We start from the raw sequence: 6,889 nt of genomic DNA on the forward strand, positions 1-6,889 counted from the left end.
TTTTCTGTGCGTGTTCTAAGATCGCCTACGATATTTTCTGAAAGCATCACAAATTCTCATTAAAAAGAATAAGGAGACGATTTAAGTCTTAAAAGATTTAAGCTTGTAAGATTTAAAAATGTTATCAATTTAAGTTATAAATATTAGTTATCTTAATTTAGCTTAATTAAACAATTTATTTAAAGAACATTACTTTTAATAAAAAATATTTTAACCAACAAATACACTTTAAAATTTTTAAAGATTGCAAATAGCACACGAACACATGAGTACGTAAATAGCACAAGCGGTTCCTAGAAGCATAATATTTGCTTTTCGGAAAGCAGTAGGGGTTTTCAAGACAGAAAAAGATCGTTTATAAAATTAATAATGTTCTACTACCAATTTTCTAACCTTTTTTGATAGATAATTATCGTTATAATATAAACAAAGAGTTAAAAATATCTATTTTACACCAAACCATGTCTAATCAGCATGAATTTGGCTTTTTAATTCACAACATAATATTATTTACAAATTTATTTCCTCCATCTTTTTTCGGTATACTAACCCAAAAAACTATTTCTACCTGATCCCGGACCCTATCTGTATTTAAGGACCACCCATCCACCCCCGTGAAGGTCTATTAAATTGGCCATTAGCCCGTAACGAAGAACCAACCAATACCAAAAAGGGTCGTTTCGAAAATTCTACCTGCAATTACTGAATAGGATAGGAGGGTATCTGGGGTCGCTTCTTCTTAGAATTTATATACGGCGCGCACATTTCTCGCGGCCTCCTCTCATGCATTATACATGAATTTCCAAAACTACAACTCGGCCTCCGGACCGGACCGGAAAAGGAAGCGATGTGAGACCGCTGCTGGGTTCTTTGGCCTTTCTGCTTTGAAGGTGATACACACGTTCTTTTACGGTCGCGCGTGGTTTTTATTCGAAAAATAACAGCTTGAATTTTTGTATTATGGGAATGACTTTATTAAATTTAATGGTGCTATGAAGAGGATATAGGAAGAGGAAATGGACTAATAAGGTTTTGGGTTAATAACCTCGGAAAGAAATGGGAAAGCGAGTAAAGTTTTAAATTATTTTGGAATAAAATAAAGTTTTATAGATTTTTAGTTTCTAGGATATACGAAGTATATGAAGAATAACTATTGCAATCTTGCAAAAATTCGACTTTTAGATTTTGATGCATTTATACGTTTCTGAATCCATTTCTGTTATTTCTACTTCTACGTCTCTATATATACGCTTCCTCAATAAAGTCTTCATACACATTCAATTTTAGAAGTTCGACCAAAAATGAAAAAGAAAAATGTATCTGTAAGAATTTGTAAGAATTGATAAAAAAATAAAAACAAGTCTAACTGTACATTTATTTCTGTACTGAACGTTCTGATTTTACATACATCAAGTTTCCGTGCAAATACAAAACAAAAACACAAAATATAGCACACATTTTGTTCAACTCCTTCCTTATTCCGGTTTTTAAATTGTTTAAATTCGTTATGGGATGTTGTCGCAATTTGCAGTATATCTCATTCCATGTATATTCTATGGGATTGACATCTGGTGATTGTGGAGGGGTGTGTAATTGATTATGCATTATACAACAGTTGCTAGCGCAGAATTTCTGTGGTCTGCTTTGGATCATTATTTTGTTGTAATAATTTATGTTTCATAATCTCAACATTTCTAGTACTTTCTAATAAATCAGTTTTTATAATATTATAATAATATTGTTTGTTTGTGATACCATAATTTCTACATCAGCAGAAGGAATGCATCCTAACATCATGTTGCCACTTCATGTTTGGTATAAATTTCCTTACTGATTTCTAAATATTATTGTGTTTAAAGATGATTTTTTTTGCAAATTCCGGCCATTTTATATAATAAGGGTTCGTTTGTCATATCAAAGGTTTCTTCCTAGGTATACGGCCGAATGGTTTATCCACTTACTGCCCTTTGAGACACAGAACCTCTGTTTGTTAGCGATTTTCAAAGCACTTATGTTAAGATTTCCTTATATATTTTTTATATAAATAAATTTTTTCATTTGTATTGTAATTTTTATAACTAACTGCACTCTTTTTGAGCGCTGTAATCTAATCTCGCATACAAAGAAAGCAAGGAGAAATAGTTTATAAAATAAGGACCCCTTGGAAGCAACGAATATTAAAAAGAAATTCTTAATGGTTTTGAACAGGACTTGGAAAAGGGGAATGATTCCCTTGGTAGTCCTATTCAAAAGATCCAGTTTGCAAGAAAGGAGAAACATTTTTGAGAAAAATAACTCAAAGTTGTAAACGGGCAAATCTCTTAAGAACAGCATATCATATACATACATGAGTTGTGTAAGAAAGGCTAAGAAGACATATGGAAAAAAGGCAGATATTGTCAAGTGATATTGAAGAGAAAGATGTGTGATATTGACTATTGTATGGGTATTTAGCAACTACAAGGTAACAATACGTATTATTAAGTAGTGCTGTAATTTTTAAAGAAGAATCACTGTGCATAATTTTAAATGGTGACTGAATCACATAGATAAGCCTGTTCAATTGGTAACACATCTGCTACTTCTACCATTGGTTGGTTCCTGTAAATTGAAGCTATTGCGAGGAACTATTATTTGAATCTACACGATCTGGCATCACAATACCTGTATTGTGAAACAGGTATTTAGAAAGGTATGAATGTTAATTGTTAATAACATAAGTTTTTGGCAAAGCGGGTTGTGGGTGTTAATAATGAAGTAATCGGCTTGTGTGTTTTGGAATGTTGGGTCTTGGAACTTTCTTTCAACTTTGTACCTTCTTGATGGATTTTATTTTTATTAACAAAATTTCTTCTATTAGTTGTTTTGGTGGCTTTTTGCACTTGAAAGCAAAATCAGATCTTCATACGAGATGACGTTCTCCTATCTGACATATTTTATAAGTTTTTGGTAAAGATGTGTGCGTCTTTTTCACTGTGTCACTCAATGCTTTCATAGACTATCCAAAAATAAGTATTTGGATACTCACGTAAGTGCCAACATCTACGGTCCAGATGTCCATCACGCTCTCCGCCGTTTAATATCGTGTAGTAAACAACATTGATTTTATTCGTATGCAAGATACCACGAAGTGCACAGTTATCTGATTTTGAGAAAGATGTAATGGCCGATCCTTAAGATGTTATTCAGTAGTGGAACGTAAACGGTGATTGATGGAATGTTCCTGGAGCTGCCAGATCCACAGCTGAGAGATAGAGATTTCCGAATCTCCGGGAGTATTGTTTAGATGAATGCCATTCGTAAAGAAGCACATGTGCTTGGTTTTAATGGTTCGTGCTACCGCCTATAAGCTTGAAACAGATTCTCTGGAGCGATGAATAAAGGTTCACTCTCTACCATTCGAATGACAGGGTTTGGCGTTAGCCTGGAGATCACCTTCTAACCGCATGCATTGCCTGAACAGTATAGTTCAGCGGAAGTGGTATTGGACCGTTGATCCCAATTCATACTAAACTAAATACTGAAGCCTACTGCACAATTTTAATATTACCTATTTTAGTTACAGGACGACAACGCGAGATGTCATGATGCGAGGTGGGCTTTGATTGATACGGTGGAAAAGACGCAGTTCCAAGTACGGTCACCGAGACGGAATTAGAATTATTTCAATATGACTTCATATGACAATTGCAAGATAATTCTTTATTAATGTGTACACGTACAAATTTACTACCATGATTCAAAAACCATTGTTGCTTATTACCTGAAAGCCTACATCCAAACCTGAAGCCCATCGAGAACCTCTGCGATAAATTGTATTGCCGAGTTAAGCGGCGTAACAACCGTCCAAAATCGGCAAAAATATCTTATGAGTCTTCTTCAAGCCGAGTGGGAGAAAATACTAAGAGCTAACTGCAATCGTACAAGGACTTGTGAAAAACATGCCAAGAAGGCTGTAATTGCTGTACCTGGAGGATCTGCCAAATAATGAATATGAATAAAGTTATATCTCTTTTCTATTACATATGACCAAATACTTATTGGTAGGTGTATGCTATGCCAGCAATGGATAATTCTGCCACCTACACAGTATTACGTGCCTTTAACGAAAAAATTTTATTAATTGTTAGCTAATATAGCAGTTAAGTAGATCAGTGAAGAGTTGATTCATCGGGCTTCACTTGATCGCCTCTTTTTTACTGTGATATTTATTACTCCTTTCTAGTACATTTATTGCTGACTCTGATCTAGTTATGAAACTATTCTTTATTTATATTAATGATAGATTTTCTGTTGTTAAGCATGTTCAATATTTAATGTATTCAGATGACCTTAAACTTTTTTACGGACTGTTCTAAACTTCAACTGGATATCCTGAATTGCAGCGGTATTGCGCTGCTAATGTTATCACGTTTAAAGGGTCAAAATGCAAGGTTATTACGGTCGTTAGACGAGCAAATTTTACTATGATTATAATTTTGATGGAGGAAACATACAACACGCAACTTTTAATTGGTGAGCACACTGACGGAGTGGTGAATAAGGCATGAGTTTGCTATGAGTCCATCGGAACGTTTTACTAATATTAAAGCAATCAAAACACTGCATTTTACTGTATTCTAAATTATTGTAGTATTATTTGGAATCCAAATTATCACATATGCATTACCAGACATGAGAAAAAACAAAAAACTAGATTACAACTCATTGTGTACTAATTTGCGGTTTCCGACCCTCCGTGATCGTCGCTATGACGTAGTGTATTTTTGTAAGAGAATTAACAACAAATATGATTCTGCCAAGTTGGCTAGGTTGGTTGGTTTGCACGTGCCACTGAGACTTTTGTGTTTTAATTTTTTGTACCGTACTTTGCACAATTTCTTTTCTTTATATTTTATAATGATGTATTCATTTTTAATAAATAAATAAATAAGAATGTGTTGATTAACGAGAAAAACTTTGCAAAGGCAAAAAGCAATTTGAGTGTACTTTGTCATCAAAAATGTTTATGATCACTTGTAATACATTAAGTAGTTCCGTGATTGTAGATGTACCTCTTTTATAACAGTGTTGGTAAGTCGTAAATATGTTCTTACTTATATGAGCAAATATGTATGTAAGTAGCGTTTTGTATGCTACTATTTTCAAAATTTTGAACATCGCAGGATACTGTGAGCTGGCAGTAGTTAAACTGGGTGGTAGGATCATCTATTTTCTGTATTAAAATAATTTCTCAATATTTTAGTCCTGCAGACAAATTGTTTCGATACATCCGTTATTATTTCTTTAAATAGTTTTATTCATAATCAATAGATATCCATAATGCACGTCTTTTTCATTTGTACCCATTCTGAAATAGCAATGTAATTGTTAGCTCGTTTTTCTAGTTTCCAGGAAGTTGCAACCTTATTCTGAGAACTCTGACTCTTTAGCCACAGCTAACTTTACTCTATATTTGTTTTTCCAATTATTTGTTCAAAACATTTAGTACAAGGCGCCGAATTCTGTTTCTCATCTTTTCAATGGTTAATGTTTACTTCTTTTTCCATGCCATCTAGAGTAGTTAAATAGGGATAGTATGCATAACTTTCATGTACATCTGTACTTATTATGCAAGACCAGTCATGATCCATCACTAAGTCTTTAAATTTTTCAATAATGTTGATCGTAAGATTACGGCATTTCTTCGATTTTATATTTCGTGTTTCAGAAATTGAGCCAAATATTAGTAGAATTATATTAGTGACCTGGATAAACTCCTAGGTGAAAATTTAATGTTTTTATTGCCAACAATATGTTAGTAAAAATGTTATCAACACATCTCTTATTGCTAATCTTGGAAGCTTAGCAAAATAACGAGTATAAATCAATATTATTTTATTTTTTGTTTATTGCTTATCTATTATATAACATAGCGTATCAACTTTTCCTTATCACCACTAGGGGAGTGATGGTTATATTACAAGTTTTAATTTGGGAATAAGTATACAACAGAATTCAAGGTGCTTTGAGGAGAAATTCAACATATCTACGAAGTACCCTTTACTTATTCCAAATAGAAAACCTTCACGTTTGTAATGTAAAATCCAAAAATACATTGAGTACTAATTAATGAGTAAATTGAGTCAATGCAATTAAAACTTAAATTTTTTTTTATTATGTTTAAGGCGAAAAAACCATTTCTACTTTGTCCCTATAAATGTTATTTGTATTTTCGAACATAATAAGCGTAGGAAGCAATAATGTTACCTTCAGTGATAGGGTTGAAGATAACGTAGATGCCGAAAACTAGTTAACAAGAATTCAACCACTTAACATGAAATATTTCTGTTGTTCTTATGTCTTTGTTGTAACTGTTTGGTAATCAATCAAATTGTTTAGTTAACATTTCTTATAGGCACTAAGTAGTTAAACTACAATGTTTAAGACTTTTTTAAATTAAAAAGGAAACTTTAAAAATATTTCTTCAATAACTTCTCCATTATTTACTTTACACCTACAAAAAGGTTGAACCTTCAGGCTATATTTTATGAACCCGACCCTATCTAAAGAACTTCCCCTAAAATTCTTTTCTTGAAAAACAATCATCCCAAGAAACTTTTCTTATCGTTTTATGTGTATTGAAATCATTCTATTTAATTGTATTTTTTTATTTTGGCACTAAAATTATAGTAGTATTGAAAAGCAAAAATGTAAAGATTTTTCTTTTCGGAATTCCAGATTTTCCCCACCATTTACTATTAACGAGCATTCGTTATTCTTTCTTTGACAGCCATTCATCTTATATCATCAATCCATCATTACCACTGTCATTTCCAGCTTATCTTACACAATCCATGTTCAAGCACAAGATTTATTGATTTTATCCTCCAAGTTTCAACGTTACACA

At 32.7% G+C, this 6,889-nt stretch overlaps 1 long non-coding RNA gene across 1 annotated transcript; it reads left to right on the top strand.

The window, feature by feature from the left end:
- The first annotated feature begins 867 nt into the window (after nucleotides 1-867).
- On the top strand, nucleotides 868-1,371 carry LOC139430424 (uncharacterized). Its single transcript, XR_011640925.1, has 2 exons — nucleotides 868-1,068; nucleotides 1,119-1,371. It is a non-coding gene; the product is annotated as an uncharacterized lncRNA (long non-coding RNA).
- The last annotated feature ends 5,518 nt before the right edge of the window (nucleotides 1,372-6,889 follow it).

The sequence above is a fragment of the Onthophagus taurus genome, chromosome 1 (genome assembly GCF_036711975.1).
Source record: "Onthophagus taurus isolate NC chromosome 1, IU_Otau_3.0, whole genome shotgun sequence".
NCBI classification, from domain to species: domain Eukaryota; kingdom Metazoa; phylum Arthropoda; class Insecta; order Coleoptera; family Scarabaeidae; genus Onthophagus; species Onthophagus taurus.